General features: G+C 40.2%; 1 protein-coding gene across 1 annotated transcript in view; it reads right to left on the bottom strand.

Moving 5' to 3' along the window:
- Positions 1–756: 756 nt before the first annotated feature.
- The window catches only part of LOC141643517 (uncharacterized), a 62,392-nt gene continuing 45,280 nt past the window's right edge, over positions 757–17,868 (bottom strand). Inside the window, exon 3 of the transcript XR_012543722.1 lies at positions 757–907. The gene's annotated coding sequence lies outside the window, so the exon portion shown is untranslated. The remainder of the gene's footprint in view (positions 908–17,868) is intronic.

Raw genomic sequence — 17,868 nt, 5'->3', positions numbered from 1 at the left:
AAGCATTCTTTCCCAGAACTTAGAATATGACCGATATTTGAGACAGAATAATCCCTCGGTATAACCAAGATGGTGGTGCGACTCTCCAAATCCACGGAATAGAGAATTCTAGAAAGAATTTCATGTTTTCAGGAATATGATCCTGAGTGTCAGGTTTAACCTCTTGCCATTTAGTAAAATAGTCTTTAAAAAGTTTTGGAAGAATTTCTGGACTAGTACCATAAAAATTCCACCATTTAATAAACCACATAGGAATATCATGGTTATCAACCATAAGTTTAATAAACCAAGTATGGCTTAAAGTTTCATTTTCATACAAAAATGCTTTATCAAAAGCTTGGATATAATCCCAATAATTGTATTTCATTTGAGTATTTTTTCACTATAAGTGATTTTTCTGAAAAGGGAGATATACCCCAATCAGTCATGGACAATATCTTTCCAATAATAATTTTAGAGAACTTATAACTCTCTTTATTTGCATTATTTGTAAAATGTTGAACAGTACATTCATTGGCTTTCAGGATTTCCTCATAGAAAAGTCGATGTTTATATGTTTCCTGGGTATAACCCATTCCTCCAAGATATCTTTTATGAAGGTACCATGGATTATTTTCCCATTTTTCATCATATTTGCTTAACAAGAGTATTACTCTCTCTTCTTTATTGTTAAGAAGCATTTCTTCTTCTTTATTGGTAGTAGTTTGGACTCTTGTGAATATGAAAATCCGATTTATCCAGTTACATTGATTTTTTCAAGTTCAGTATTACCGACTTCCATAGCGATAAGCTTTTTATTTCCATATTGAACAAGGATATTAGATCCTCGTCCTCTTCCTCTGTAAGAGTTTCCTCTTCCTCTTCCTCTTCCTCTATAAGAGGAATCACCTTTTTGTATTGGAAGCATCTGCATAGTAATCATTAGGCAATATGGATCATAAGTATTCTCTAGTTAGAAAATCAGGAAGATTATTATCTTCACCCTTTTTATAAATAATTTTAAAATCAAAAGGAGCTAAATGAGATTGCCATCTTGCAAACATTTGCTTTGACACGTCATGCTTGAAATCTTTTGTAAACATATATTTTGCTGCTTTGCAATCAGTTTTGATAATAAAAGGTTTATTGTATAAGTCATCTTGAAACTTTAAAACACATTTAACAATAGCTAAAACTTCCTTAGCTATAGTAGCATAATTACACTGGGCTTTATTCCATTTTCCCGAGTAAAATCTGACAAGTAATTCTTGCTTATTAGTAGGGTCAACTTGTTTTAATATTCCGCCATAGCCTTTTTCAGAGGCATCAGTTTCTACAATTTTCTCCTAATGGGGATTTGCTAAAGATAAACAAGGCAAAGATATAATCTTAGCTTTAATCTTTTGAACAGCTTTAGTATGATCATCTGTCCAAGGGGTTGCATTCTTTTTTAATCTATCATACAAAATAGTCGTATCTTGAAAGAATATTCTTATAGTAAGGAGAAATATAATTAAGACTTCCTAAAAATCTTTGTAACTGAGTTTTATTAGTTATCTCATTAGGAAATTTTGAACCAAATTCAATACTTCTATTAATAGGAATAATACTTCCTTTTTCTATATTGTGACCAAGAAATCTGACTTTAGTCTGAAAAAGCATCAGTTTTGGTTTAGAAATTACTAACCCATTTCTGATAATAATTTTTTGGAAAATATCTAACTGCTTAAAATGCATTTCAATAGTTTTAGAAAATACTAAAATATCATCAATATAGACAATAATAAAGTCAGTATAGTCATTAAAAATTTCATTCATAATCTTTTGAAATTCAGAGGAGGCATTTTTTAACCCAAATAGCATAACATTCCATTCATATTGTCCAAAAGGAACATTAAAAGCTGTTTTATATCTGTCACTAGGATGAATTTGTATTTGCCAATATCCAGATTTTAAATCAAACTTGGAGAATATAACAGATTCATATAATCTATCTAATAAATCTTTTTTATTAGGTATGGGATATCTAATCCATTTTAATACCTTATTTAAAGGTTTATAATTAATAACAAGTCTAGGGACTCCTCTTTCTTGCTCAATATGTTTATTAACATAAAAAGCAGTACATGACCATGATAATTTAGAAGCGGTAATTAATTTTTTTCTCTAATAAAGAAGCTATTTCTTTTTGACATAAAGCTAAATATTCAGAGTTCATTTGACAGGGTCTTGCTTTGGTCGGGATATTCCTTTCATCAAAGCTATCTTCATAAGGAAGAGTTACAACATGTTTTTTCCTATCCCAAAATGCAGAGGGATGATCACCACATATTGTAGTAGCAAAATTATTACTCAAAAGAGTAATTTTATTTTGTAATTTAGGATTTTGTAATTTTTCATTAAGGGTTAATATTGTAACTTCTTATTTTAAAAAATTCAATTGCTTTTCTTTATTTATCAGATGGTCATAAACATGGTGTAAAATCTTTGTAATAGGTTTTGTAACAAAATTGAAAGTAATTGGTTCTTTGTTATAAGTAGCAATAATTTTCTCTTTAACAACATGAGTTATGGGATAAAGATGATTAAGAAAAGGAGTTCCAAGTATAATTGGAGTAGTTAACTTATCTTTAACTAGTAAAAAAGATGAGGTAGTAATAATAATAATAATAATAATAATAATAATAATAATAATAATAATAATAATAATAATAATAATAATAATAATAATAATAATAATAATAATAATAATAATAATAATAATCAGGAAAGTCTATTTCTTCCCACTTAATTTTTCTTCTAATCGTAATATCTGACTTATGGAAATTGGTTTCTATAATTATAGTCTCATTTAGAGGCTTATCAGCTATTCTACAATGAGGGTTCATCGTGTATAAAGGTTTATAATAAATCATGTAACATATACAGATAACTTCTGATCCTGGAGCATAATTATAACCATTTAATATTCAAAGTAAAAGCATCCAGAATATTACTATCAGATAACGAAAGAGTCAAATTAGGATAAACATCAAAATAAACTGGTCCATGTGCCAGACTAGATTTTATAATTCCCATAATAGACTTTTTCCAGTCAAAATTTCTTCCATCCCTTAAAGCTGCAACAAAACTTTCAGATGTGTTACAGACAGGTGATGGGTTTGTAGATTTGATTTTTAAAAATCAAGCAAATCTTTTGAAGGATAAGTCTTCTAGACTATCCAGATCTAGTTCAGTTAGATCTTTTATTTCCCCTATAGATTATGAGTTGGACAGACTTGCTCCTTTTAGGGCCTCTACTTCTCAAATAGAGGAAGAAAGTGATAATTAGTAAGATATAAGAATAAAGAATTTAGAGAGGTGTAAAGAGAACATTCTCAGAGGACAAATTGGTGAACCTCAATATGAGACTTTGTCTCAAGCCAGTTTTAACTGTCTTAATGGATAGGAAAGGAAAGATAGATTTTAGCTTTGGAAGCAAAGCTCGACATGTTATTCAGGAAGAATTTAAGTTGTATAAGTGGGAAAAGTTTAGAACTTGGTTCCTAAAAAGCTTTACTAATGAGCAAAAATTTAAGCTTCACAATAAGTTTTATGAGGAATGTACACAAAGAAATGAGATCATGTATTTTGCTCCATGGTTTTTCTCTACCTATGTAGGACCAAATTTGTCTGTCATGGAAAGACAATATAAATTAGCAGAAAACAGAACTGTTAAAAGTCTTTATCCTCCCTTGGAAGGATTTCATTTAGGAAATTGTTAATTTACTGCTATATCGAGTATTTATCAGTCATCTGATAATGCTCTAGCTTTAAAAGCTACGCAGTTGAATGTGTTGATTGAACAGCGGAATTATGCTAATCTTATATTACATATTGTTGGAGAACATTTAAGTTCTTTACAGGAGAAAGTTAATAATATTGAAAAAGTTGTGACTTCTTTAAAGGATATAGTTAGTACTGGAAATTTGGGAGTAATTCCCCAGAATATTCCAAGTACCTCTAGACTAGGACCTTCAAAGGTAAATATACAAAGTCCTTATGATATACAGGATTTTATAACTAAGGCTCCTTTGAATTGGGAGAAAGCTCTCAAAGAGCAAGAAGACTTGAATAAGCAAGTTGAGTTGAAGCTCAAAGAAAAATTTGAAAAATTATCTATAAAGACTCTTAATGGTTTTGTACAAAGTCTTTCGGATAATGAAAATGACCGTAGACAAGTTATAAAGGATGAATTAAATAAAATGGATAAAAGGTGGGCAGATAAGCCTATTCAAAGATTATTCTATTACAATAGGCCTTCGCCTATAGATGTTCTTCATGAGGAACAGGAATACCATTTGAATAATAGTTATAGTAGAAAATGCATCTATGAATGGAACATAGATGGCTTTACAGATAAACAAATTTATAATCAGATCCACAGGATTATGATGTATAGTACTATGTGCAAAATTGCTGGTAATAACGATGTTGTTGTTGCCAAGATGATTACTGCAGGATTTACTGGCCAATTGAAAGGTTGGTGGGACAATTGTTTGTCTCAAGAAGCTCGGACTATGATTATCGATACTAAGATTGATATGCCTGATGGTATACGGAAGGAAAATGCTGTGTATACCCTTGTAGTCAACATAGTTGAACACTTTACAGGGAGATATTCTGATAATAATGAGAATATTAGAACCCTATTACAGAATTTAAGATGTAAAACTCTTACAGATTTTAGGTGGTATAAGGATACTTTCCTTAGTAGAGTTATGGAATTACCAGAAGCCTCCAGTGAACACTGGAAGTCTAAGTTTGTGGATGGTTTACCTTATCTATTTGCTGAGAGGGTTAGGAATAACCTTAGAAATGGGTATACTTCTATTCCTTATGATAGCTATACGTATGGTAGTATCATAGGAACTTGTATTCAAGAAGGTTTAAACCTTTGCAATGAGCTTAAATTGAATCAGCAATTAAAGAGACATAATTTACTGTGAAAGAATCAATTAGGTGAATTCTGTAACCAGTTTGGAATGGATGTCCCTATTCATCCTAAAAAGAAAAGGTATAAGCAAAGTTCTGGTAAAAACTTTGAGGAAAAACCTTATTATAAAAGGAGGAAGAAAAGGTTTTCTAAGGAAAAATATGAGAAAAAGGCTGAAAGGAAAGCCTTAAGAAGGTCTAGTAAGAAAGACCCAGAAGTATGAAAAACCAACAGTTTGTTATAAATGTAATAAAGTTGGTCATATTGCAAGAAATTGTTGGACTAAGAATAAGATTTCTAGTCTGGATATTGATGATAGCCTTAAGGATAAGCTGTATAAGATATTATTAGTTTCAGATAATGAATTGGAAACTTCTGATTCCAGTACCGAGGAAGGAATTAAAGTTATGGATAATGATTCCTATTTATCTGAATCATCTGAACCTTCCAGTTCAGATTGTGAACCCTGTTCTAATAATAAACCTTGTATAAGAGAAGAAAATGATTTTTATAATTTAGTATCTCAATTTGAAGATAATAGAATAAATGTTATTGAAGCTCAGGATTGGGTTAAGATCCTTCAAAGTATTAAGGACCCTGAGGCAAGATCAAAATTGATTGATATAATGGGTAAGGAACCCAGTAATTCTGGTACTCAAGCTTCTTGGTTAGGAAACCAAGAGAAGAATGAGCCCTACACTATGAGTAAAGTTTTCAAGCTTTTAAAGCAAAGGAAGATTACTGCTCAACCTACTTCTTTAAAAGATGTTCTTATAGAAATGGAAAACCTTAAAGAAGAAATTAAGATTATAAAGGAACAAACTAAGCAGCAAGATATTAGGATATCTAATTTAGAGGTGTTACAAATCCTTGGTAATGATACTAAGGAAGCAGATGATAATTCTGTTCCAGAGAATATGGATGGTAGTATAAACAAACACTTTATGCAATCTGAAGGAATGGTTCAAAAAAAGGAACCAGAAAAGCAAATTATTGCTTTAAATAATGGGAATGAATTTTTGCAGAATATAGAGTCTGTAATAAGTCAGAAATGGTATATTAAAGTCAGCTTAAAGATTGATAATTATTTCAAGAATGATCTTATTGCTCTTGTTGATAGTGGAGCTGACTTGAATGTGATCCAAGAAGGTATGATACCTACTACTTATTTTCAGAAAACCTCTCATACTCTTTCTCATGCAGAAGGAGAAAAACTCAATATTGAGTTCAAAATTCCAAAAGCTTATATTTGCGTGGCAATTGGTCTCCCTTGTGACGGGTTACCATTTGTGACAGATATTTTGTGAGATAAAATGGTAACAAAATGGGTTAGTGGAGAAAGGGGACCACATAAATAGTGTTGCAGAGAGAGAAAAAGTGGGTACATTGTGAGGTAAAATGGTATCCGTCTTCAGCTTGTGACGGATATGTCATGTCTTCAATGAGAATTTGTGTTTGCGTGGATGGTAAATGTGTTTCTTCATCCTTTCTTTTAGTCAAGGATAGATTGACTACTCCAATTATATTGGGAACCCCTTTTATTAACCAAATTTATCCTATCACTTATATTGACAAAGAAAAGATTATTGCTACGTATATGCATGAACCTATTATTCTAAGGTTTGTCACCAAACCTATTACAAAAATTTTACACCATGTCTATGATCATCTTCTTAATAAGGAAAAACAATTAAATTTTTTAAAACAAGAAGTTTCTATACTAACTCTTGATGAAAAATTGCAGAATCCGAATTTACAAGGTAAGATTACTCTTTTGAGTAATAATTTTGCTACTTCTATATGTGGTGATCATCCCTCTGCGTTTTGGGATAGAAAGAAACATGTTGTTACTCTTACTTATGAGGATAACTTCAATGAAAGGAATATTCCGACCAAGGCAAGACCTTGTCAAATGAACTATGAGTATTTGACCCTGTGTCAAAAAGAAATAGCATCTTTATTAGAAAAGAAGTTAATTACAGCTTCTAAATCTCCATGGTCATGTACTGCGTTTTATGTTAATAAACATACTGAACAGGAAAGGAGAGTCCCCGGACTTGTTATTAATTATAAACCTTTAAATAAAATTTTAAAATGGATTAGATACCCTATCCCCAATAAAAAGGACCTTCTAGATAGGTTATATGACTCTGTTATATTTTCTAAATTGATTTGAAATCTAGATATTGGCAAATTCAGATTCATCCTGATGACAGGTATAAGACCGCTTTTAATGTTCCTTTTGGGCAATACGAATGGAATGTTATGCCATTTGGATTAAAGAATGCCCCCTCTGAAATTCAAAAGATTATGAATGAAATTTTCAATGATTATGTTGATTTTATCATTGTGTATATTGATGATATTTTAGTATTTTCAAAAACTATTGAAATGCATTTTAAGCATTTGAATATTTTCCAAAAAATTATTATTAGAAATGGTTTAGTAATTTATAAGCCTAAAATGATGCTTTTCCAAACCTAGGTAAGATTTCTTGGTCATAACATTGAGAAGGGCAGTATTATTCCTATTAATAGAAGCATTGAGTTTGGTTCTAAATTTCCCGATGAAATTACTGATAAGACTCAGTTGCAAAGATTTTTGGGAAGTCTTAATTATATTTCCCCTTATTACAAGAATATTGCAGAAGACACAGCTGTCTTATATGACAGATTGAAGAAAAAAATGCGATCCCTTGGGTCGATGAGCATACTAATGCTGTTAGAAAAATTAAGGCTAAGATTATATCTTTACCTTGTTTGTCTCTTGCAAATCCCTATTGGGAAAAAATTGTTGAAACAGATGCGTCTGATAAAGGATATGATGGGATTTTGAAACAGATTGATCCTGCTACTAAACAGGAATTACTTGTTAGGTTTTATTCTGGAAAATGGAATACTGCTCAGTCTAATTATGCTACTATAGCTAAAGAAGTTTTAGCTATTGTTAAATATGTTTTAAAATTTCAAGATGATTTATATAATAAGCCTTTTATTGTTAAAACTGATTGCAAGCCTGCTAAATATATGTTTACCAAAGATTTTAAACATGATGTTTCTAAGCAAATGTTTGCTAGGTGGCAATCTCATTTAGCCCCGTTTGACTTTCAAATTGTTTATAAAAAAGGTGAAGATAATCACCTTCCTGATTTTTTAACCAGAGAATATTTGTAATATGGATAATTTTATGCAGATGATTCCTGGCTATCAATAACCTTCCTCTTATAGAGGAAGAGGAAGAGGCAATTCCTCTAGAGGAAGAGGACGAGGAAATATCCTTGTTCATCATGGCAATAAAGTTCTTACTATAATGGAGACTGGTAATACTAGTTCTGTAATTCAACAGAATTCAGATAAACCTGACTCCTCATATTCATCAGTAATACAAACTAATACTAAAAAAGAAGATAAAATGCTGCCTAATAGTAGCAAAGAAAGAGTTATACTCTTGCTAAATAAAGGTGATGAAAAATGGGAAAATGATCCCTGGTATCTTCATAAGAGGTATCTGGGAGGATTGGGTTATACCCAAGTAACTTATAAACATAGACTCTTCTATGAAGAGATTCTCAAGGCCAATGGCTGCACAATTCAACATTTTCTGAACAATTCAAACAAAGAGACTTATAAGTTCTCTAAAATAATTATTGGGAATATATTTTCCATAACTGACTGGGGTATATCTCCATTTGCTGAGAAATCACTTATAGTGAGGAATGTTCAAATGAAATTGTTCCGGGTGTAATTCCGAAGCAGTTATTTGTTACCACTCGTGGCTTGTAGAATGACGTCTTTGGTTGAATCCTTCTTTCGGCCTCTCCTGAAACAATGAGCGAACTGAGGGCTCGGCTTTGGCCGAGCGTACTCACTCCGACGCTCAAGTCAGTGAACTTAAAGAGATAAGTTGTGTGTTACTTGGCGAAGTATATGTTGTAGAGAGATAAGGAAGATATTACCAGATTATGAGGTGTTTTAGGTTAGATTGTCGATCCTTTCCTCAATGAGAGTTGAGGAGTATTTATAGACTTTCACCTTTTGTCACGTAGTGGCCAAGTGGCCAAGTGGCTAGCAGGTGGAAAGACTGATGTACCCTCGGCCGTGGGACCCATGGCAGGCCGGCGGGCCCTGTTGACTCCATGCCGAGGGGTCTTGGATATGAGTACGCGGATATGTGGCCCGGCTGGCTAGTTGTCCTAGCCGAGGCACAAGAGACAGGCCGACAGGCTGCGTCGGTTAGGCTGTCTAAGTCGTTGACTTGCTGTGGATATCTTTGACCTTGCTCAATATGTTGACTCGGTCAGCGGATGCAGAATTTGCCCCATCAGAAATATAATTATTGGGATTATATCCAAGCGTTTAATAAAACGTTTTTATATGAAAATGATTATTTGAGCCATACATAGTTCATTAAACTAATGGTTAATAACCATGATTTACCCAATTGGTTTATTGACTGGTGGGATTTTTATGGGGCTAACCCAAAAATTTTACCAGAATTATTTAAAGACTTATTTCTTCAATGACAAGAGCTTAAGCCTGCTACTCAGGATAATATACCTGAAAGTTTACATTTTTTCATGGACTTTTCCATACCATGGATTTGGAGAGCTGCTCCAGTAACGGGTTATACCCGAGGAATGTTGTGTCTCAAATATCGGTCTTATTCAAAGTTTTGGGACAAAATGCTTGAAACAGATGAGGAGGGTGAATTCCTCTCTGCTCCTACAATTAAATTACTTAAGGAGAAAATTACATATTTTCTTGATCGAAAAGAGCAAGCTGAGGAACAAGCTGCAAGGAAGCAGAGGCATAAAGAAATTGATGCTACTTTGAGTTTATGGGCTAATGATTCCCCATATCTTCAAGGTCTTACTGATGAAGAAATTACGGAGGCTTATCAAAAAGCCTTATGGGAAACCCTACAAAAGAAGAAAAATACTGATAAGGCATCTACATCCGATATCTCAATAAAGGAATCTAAATCTGATGCATCAATGACGTCGCTGCATAGTCAGTCTTCTTATGAAGATTTTATTTTAAATCCGAAAGAAATAATTCCGGATGATGGGAAAAAGAAGAAGGGAAAGGACAAAGGTCTATTCTAACTTTAATTTGGAATTGATATAAGTGTTTAGGTGTCCAGGACAGCTGTCTGTCTTTTGTTCTTTATTAAAGTTACTTTTGTAAAAGCATTCATTAGTGTGTCAAAACCTTTTATGGCAAACTGGCTAAAAAGAGCATTTACAATAGGAACAAGTAGAGATTTAACAACAGTTCAAAGCAATGAAATCAATGTTCCTGTTGATTTTTCAAATTGGGATATTCCAAAAGAAAATCCCACTGAAATTTACAAAATAGGATCATTTGATTTCAAAACGGCATTTTCTATAAGAACTCATGAAGAAACAAGAAGTATTCATAATACCACAGAAACATTGCATTTATTATCTCAAACTAGTTTAAAAGATTATATTCAAAGAAAATATAGATTCATTCATTTTGGATTAGTACAAGTAGCTATCAAACCTTTGGTACACAAAGGTGTTGATCTACCAATCTTCATGGCTTTAAGAGATAATCGTCTTAAAGCTTATAAAGACTCGTTACTTGCATAATATGCCCCATCAATTTGCCCCCAGCGTAGTCTATGCCGTGGTATGGACCTTCGATGAGTGTTGAGCGTATTCTGCGCAAGTAAAAATTTTCTGCCCCGGCTTCTTCTACCTCGGCTTGGTGCTGCTTAGGCCGTACCGTATCATATCCCCCCTCCGCATGGATGTGTAACGGACATCAGATGTGGAAAAGAAAGTGGCGCTGGCCGAGACCGAGGTTGTGAGTGCCGTGTGCTTTTGATTGCCCCCAGCCGGTGCTGCCAAGCTTGGTTGAATCATCGGTCCGTTTGGCAAGTAGATACCAAGGGGCGATGTTGAAGAAGATATGTCCATTGGCATTCTGCCAAGGAGCGTGTTGGAGAAGTTTTGTAACTGTTTGTCGATTGACATCCCATGGCTGCATGCTTGACATGTGTCTCGTTGTTGATTGGTTGACGCTTCATGGGCTTTGCCCTGATTGGTCCGTCTTCGTGGGCTTTGCTCTATAAATAGAGTAGTATGCCCCTTAATTTTCGCACAAAGTTCAACTTCTCAAAAAAATTTTCTTTCTTGGATTTTCAAGGGTTTCTTTCTCTTCTAATCTTCAGAATCGTTACTTCGGCGTAGCACTTTTTCTTCAAGGTAAACAAACATATTTTCCAACTTTTAATTGTTAAGTTTTTGTTGTGAAAATGTCTTCTGCTGATGCCGGACCTAGTAACCTTGCGCCGGGGGGTTCCCCATCGCGCCTTGATGAGGAGGAGGCACTGGCCGCCATCCCGATAAGGTCTGGGGGCCCTAGGTCTCCTTCTCCTGAAGTTGATCCAAAAGCTCTGGAGGATTGGGAGGATGATGATGATGATGTTGATGATGACGGTGATGATGTTGAAAGGACTCGTCCTAATGAGGAGAGGCCGTACATCATGGATCACGGCGACGCCTTTGTAAGGTCCGCCCGACCGTGCTTGGACCCACAAGTTTGCCGCTTGTTCTCGGTCCCGACTTTTTCGAACGTCACTTCTCCTTCGGCATGAGTATTGTTATTCCCGGGAAGGTCGGGCGGTCTGTTGCCCTCCTCCGGTCAGTATCGGCGTGTACATCGACACCGGAGTATGGGCTCCGGTTTCCTCTGAATGAACACGTTATGGCCATAATTAAAGCCATGAACGTTGCCGTGGCCCAACTGCACCCGTTGGCCATTAGGACTATAGTCGGCTTTGTGTGGCTCTGCCTTTTCAAGGGGGAGGTCCCAACGGTTAACTTATTCCGCGGCTTCATCACCTTCTACCGTCGCCCCCGGTCGCGTTGGGTGGTACAACGTGCGACGGAGCGGGTTACGTCTCCGTTGATAAGCTTTCTTCCTGCAAGGACTGGAAGGCGCGGTGGGTGTACGTTGAGGTTCCGGAGGATTATCCACTGCCCCGGTCCTTCCAGCACCAAGTCAATTTGCGGTGCGAGAGTAAGGCGGAGCATGACAAATGGGTCTCCCGGAGTAAGCTTAAGATGGACGCCAGCAGGGTCCCTCTTAATGCGGATGAGGAGCGGGCGATGAGGCTGAGAAGAATGGGACGCCGAAGGGATGGATGCCCCCGACGCAGATCATTCTTCAGGATGAGCTGCTCTGCCACGTCGGCCTCATACCGTTCCTCGAATGGGGTGAGTGGGGTCGGTGTGAGGCCCATCTCTGCTTTTAATGTTTCTGTTATTTGAACTTTTATTTATTTCTTCTACTTAACCCTTGCTTCGTTCCCTTTGCAGACCATTTCGGCCCGGACCTGTCGGAAGATATCTTTAGGAGAATGGGACTTGCCAAGGACAAGACAGTTGTTAATTTGCATCCTAAGGCTCAGACTCGTGATCGCAGACCGCCGCCAAATGATCTCATGGATCAGCAGCTGAAGGCCCTAGATGTGAAGGCGGCCCCGGCGAAGGTTGCTGGTAACATGCCGCGCCGAACGCGGAAAACAAAGTCTTCGGCGGCGACGGCGTCGACATCAGCTCCACCTCCCATCCCTTCATCCCGTAAAGAGACGGTGGAGGTCGTTGATATTACCGCCGAGGAGGTGGTCACCTTGGCAGTGGAATCTCCTCTCTTCTGTAAGAGGAAAGAGCCTACTACCGCCGCTGATGCTTCTGCTTCTACTGCCGCTACTGCTGCTACTGCTGCCGAGGCCGGCAGAGAAATGCGTCCTCCAACCAAGAAGGCCAAGCCTGGTACGATCTCTATCCCGTGGCTCGGACTTAGCTGTTCTTTAGGCGTTCCGATGACAAAGCTCTCCGGTATGTCCATGCATGTTGACACGGATGCTTTGATTGAATTTTTTGTAGATCAACCGCTGCCGTCTCCTGGACACAATGTTGAACGGCGTCCCGAGAAGCGATCTGCGCGCGGTGGTAATAATGACACCGTCGTCTCCTCCTTACCGCCTACCCCCGTCCGTTTAGGTCGGAGGGCCCGAGTTTGGCCAGGATGCTATCGAAGTGGGCCGATACGGCGTGCTCTTATTGTGGAGCAAGAAAAGGCCATGGTCGAGCCGCTCCACGCTCTCGAGCGCTCGAGCTTGAACTCGACGCTGCGAACAAGGAAGCCGAGAGGGCCCAGCCGAGGTCAAGAGGCGTCCGTCTTTGAGAGAAAACTTAGGGAGGACGCCGAAATTGCGATCCTCGCCGAGAGAGCCAAGGCCGAGGCCGCGGCGCCGAAGCCGCTAAGGCCGGAGGGGCGTGACCACCTTCATAAAGTCGCCGACTTTAATGCTAAGAAGAGGGACGAATGGAAGGCCATGTTTCGTGCCCGGGGAAGGTGGTCCTAATAAGGATGCTATCATCGCCCGGAGGGAGGAGGACATTGAGACGCTCCAAACCGTTATCCTCCCTAACATGTGCGCCCAATACCGGGACCTGGCCGAAGAAGCCGCCAGGGAAGTGATTGAGGAGCTCTTTCCTCTTGATGGCTCCTTTCCGTGGCAAAAATTTGACGAGCTGCTTGATGACAAGCTCGAAGCTAAGGAGAAGGCCGCGGAGGCGAAGGCCGCTGAGGAGGCGAGGGTGAAGAAGGAGGAAGAGGAGGCCACGGAGAAGGCGGCCCTTGCTGAGAAGGCTAAGGCGGCCAAGGAGGAAGCTGAGAGAATGAGAGCAGCTAATGCTGCTGAGGCTGAAGCTGCCAAGACAGCTTCTGGGTCGCCTACCAAAGACGATGCTGCTAACGTCGCTGATGGCAAGCAGCAACAGGCATAGGGAGACGGGCGGTCGTCACCAGGTTCACCTGGCATCTCGGATAGTTTCAGCTGTTCGGGGGCCAACTATTAAGCCTTTCCTCCCTGCCATCTTTTGGCGCTTCAAATGATATGTCTGTAACCTTTTGTTCTTCTTTTCCTTGTATTTTGTAAAACTTTGGTAGGTTGTGTTTTGGCTTATCCCTATGGGGACGGTCGTCGTCTGTATTCTCCTTGTAATCATTTTCAGTAAAGTTTGTTTATTGGCCCCCGGCTTGGCCGGGGCTTTGATCACAATCCTTCACTTGTCTTCTTTCGTTATTAATTGAGCGCTTTTTCGTTTTTACCTTCGGCCTGGCCGAGGCAGTTAGAATGCGTATCTCAACTGTGTTTAACGTTTTTTTAAACATGTTGGCATGTTGGTCGCTTCCTCTTTCACTCTCGGTCTGGCCGAGGCGTCCGATTTTCGTTTTCCAACCGCCGCTGTGAACATGTTAGCGTATCGACCGTTGTGTCCCCTGCCAGGCCTTCGGTTGGCCGAGGCGGCTAATGGTTACGGCTCGACAAATCGATCTGTAGACATATTGATCGCTTCCTCTGCCAGGCCTTCGGTTGGCCGAGGCGGCTAGAATTGCGTCTCAACTGTACTTATACGTTCCTAAGGCATGTTGGTCGCTTTTGCGAGCATCAACTGCGCTGGTAGTGACTGCCGTGGCGTCTACTTCTTGGGGTGACTGCCCGGCTTGGGCCGTGGCGTCTACCTCGATATGACTACGAAGGGGATAAACACTTTGATGGAAAACTTGGATGATTCTTTATTAGATATAAACACGCGTCGGGGTGCCAACAATTGTCTTGGACACCTCCGCCGCTATACAAAGTATTTCCTGAGATTGTCAGTGTTCCAATGGCTCATCAAAGGCACACCCTCCATGTCTGTCACCCAGGTATGTACCCGCCTCATTTCTTCAACCACTTTGTAGGGACCTTCCCAGTTAGCCGTCAATTTACCATGAATGTTCCCTTTGTTGGTGGCGGCCGACTTTCTTAGGACTAGATCTCCTACTTTTAAGTCCCTTTTGTGGACCCTTCGGTTGTAGGCTCTTCTTATTCGGTTTTGGTATACTTTGCCAAGTTGAGGCGTCTTTGTATCTCGGCTTTCTTCGACCAGGTCTAGGGAGGCTTTCGGACCTTCCTCATTTTCAATCAGGTTAAAGGTGGCCGTTTCAATGTCGCACCGCCGCTTCAATTAGCGGGATCGCCGGATCCGTAGACTAAGTGGAATGGATGCCGTTGCTTCTTTCTCCGTGGTCCGGAGGGACCACAGACGCCGGTAGTTCATCGGCCCATCTTCCCTTTAGGTCTTCAACCGTCTTCTTCAAACCGTTGAGGATTGTTTTATTGGTCGCCTCACTTTGTCCGTTGCTCTGTGGGTGGCAGACGGAGGAGTATGCAAATTTGATACCAAGTTCCTCCAACCAGTTCATTATTGTGTCACTCCAAAACTCTCGGCCGTGGTCAAATACCATGACTTGGGGTAACCCAAAACGAGTTATGACATTTTCCCAGATTACCTTTCTTACGGCCGCCGTCGTCGTCTTGGGCACATCTGCGACGCTTCAACCCATTTGGTGAAGTAGTCAACGGCGACAAAAAAGTAATTTCTTCCTCCGGATGCCGTTGGAAATGGCCCTAGTAGATCCATCCCCCACTGTGCAAAAGGAAGGGGACTAAGTAACGGCTGCAGGTCTCGGGAAGGTGCATGTATCACCGGAGCATGCATTTGACGATTGTTGCACTTTTTGGTTTTGCTGGAATCCTCAAGCATGGTGGGCCAGAAGTAGCCGGCTCGGAGAGCTTTGTGGGCTAGTGTTCTTGCCCCCTTGTGATGACCACAGATGCCTTCGTGAATTTCTGTCAGTATTAGCTCCGCGTCGGCTGGGCCGACACATTTCAAGAGTGGCCTTATTACGGACCTCCTGTATAATTCTCCTTCAAACACCAAGTACCTTGCTGCGATCCTCTTTATCTTCTGTGAGAGACTGCGGTCCTCCGGTAATTCATTCATCAGTTTGTACTTCATTATCGGAGTCATCCACGTCGTCTCGGCCTCTATGTCGCCCACCATGCCGACGGTCTCAGTGATGCTCTTGGCATTCCTGATGTCCACCAGCACGGTTCGACTGACATTCTTGATGGTTGAGCTGGCAAGCTTTGAGAGAGCGTCGGCTCGGTTGTTCTCAAACCAGGGAATGCATTGTATCTGAAAAGATTTCAATTTTGAAGTGTCAGCTTTTACCCTTTCCAGGTATCATACCATCCCGTCGTCTCGAGTCTCGTACTCTCCTCTAATTTGATTAGCCACTAAAAGTGAATCTGTTTTCAAAATGATGTGTTCTGCCCCGGCAGCTCTAGCTAGCTCGACTCCGGTTATCACCGCCTCGTATTCGGATTCGTTGTTCGAGGCCGAGAAGGTAAATTTCAAGGCGTACTCAAACTCGTCCCCGTTTGGGCTGATGATAAGTATGCCGGCTCCTGAGATGTTCGCCGTGGAGGACCCGTCGGTACTTCCCATACTCCGGGGTTTTGCTCTTCTTGATATGTGCACTGGGCCAGGAAGTCTGCAAGTGCCTGTCCCTTTATCGAGGGCCTCGGCTTGTATTGAATGCCGGCCGGCTAGTTCTCGCCCATTTGATGAGCTCCGCGGATTGCTCAAATTTTTCCAATGCTTTCTCCAATGGTTGGTCGGTTAAGACCGTCACGGGATGTGCGTCGAAGTAAGGCTTGATTTCCTTGTGGCAACGACGACAAAGAAAGGTCGCTTTTTCAATCGTGGGTAATTTCTTTCGGCGGCAACAATGTATGGGCGCAAAGTAGATTGGGTGTTCTTTGTTTGTTTTCTTCTCGATGATCACGGCCGACCGTGGCCGAGGTAATCGCTATGTATAGATATAGCGTCTCCCCAAAGATCGGCACGGACGGGGTTGGGAGAGTTTGAAGATGAGCTTTCGATTGCTTGAAAGTCCGTGCTCTATTCCTCCCCCCAGCTGAAGTCCTTATTTCCCTTCAACACTTTGAAGAATGGGGTGCTCTTGTCGGCTGACCGAGAGATAAAACGGGCTAGAGCCGCCATCCTTCCGGTCAACATCATAACCTCTTTTCGATTCCTCGGCTCCGGCAGGTCCAGGATTGCTTGGACTTTCTCTGGATTGGCATCAATTCCCCTGGCGCTGACAAGCACGCCGAGGAACTTACCTGACCGGACACCAAAGTTGCATTTCATTGGGTTAAGTTTCATTTTGTATTTCCTCAGTGAACAGAATGTCTCGTGTAAATCGGCTAAGTGTTTGCTGTCAGACTTGCTTTTTACAATAGCATCGTCGACGTAAGCCTCAATGTTTCGCCCTTTTTTATTTTGGAACACTTTGTCCACCAGTCTTGTGTAAGTTGCGCCGGCGTTTTTCAAACCGAACGGCATCATTTTATACATGTATGTGCCGTTACCGGTGATGAATGCACATTTAGGCATGTCTTCTTCGGCCATGAATACCTGATGATACCTTGAGAAGGCGTCCGGCAGAGCTCGGATAGTGTAGCTGCCGTGGCGTCGATTAAACTATCTATTCGAGGCAAGGGATAGCAATCTTTGGGGCACGCTTTATTAAGATTGGTAAAATCTACACACATCCTCCACGCCCCCGATGATTTCTTCACCATTACAACATTAGCTAACCACTCAGGATAAGTACAAGGCATGATAAAGCCCGCCGCTAGTAACTTATCTACCTCGGCTTTGATGGCTTCGTCTTTCTCTACCGAGGAGTTCTCATCTTCTCGCTTGACAGGCGGCGGTGGAGAGTACGTTCGACTTGTGAACAATTACCTCCCGGCTCACGCCGGCATCTCGCCGAGTAAGCGAAGACGTCTTTGTTCTTCCTCGGCCAGGTCTAGGAGAGCGGCCCGAATTTTGGCTCCAGTTGTGACACCGACGCTATTACGGTGCGCCCTGGGTCAATCTCCACTTCTTCGGTCTCCGCTCCTTCGACCATACCGACAAAGTGGCATCCATGAGGTCGCCCTCCCGTTGTAAGGATGGGCTTTTCCCCTCTCGA

The sequence above is a fragment of the Silene latifolia genome, chromosome 2, assembly GCF_048544455.1.
Source record: "Silene latifolia isolate original U9 population chromosome 2, ASM4854445v1, whole genome shotgun sequence".
Classification (NCBI taxonomy): domain Eukaryota; kingdom Viridiplantae; phylum Streptophyta; class Magnoliopsida; order Caryophyllales; family Caryophyllaceae; genus Silene; species Silene latifolia.
Note: the sequence above shows the minus strand (reverse complement) of the source record. Positions and strands in the feature narration are given on the sequence as shown.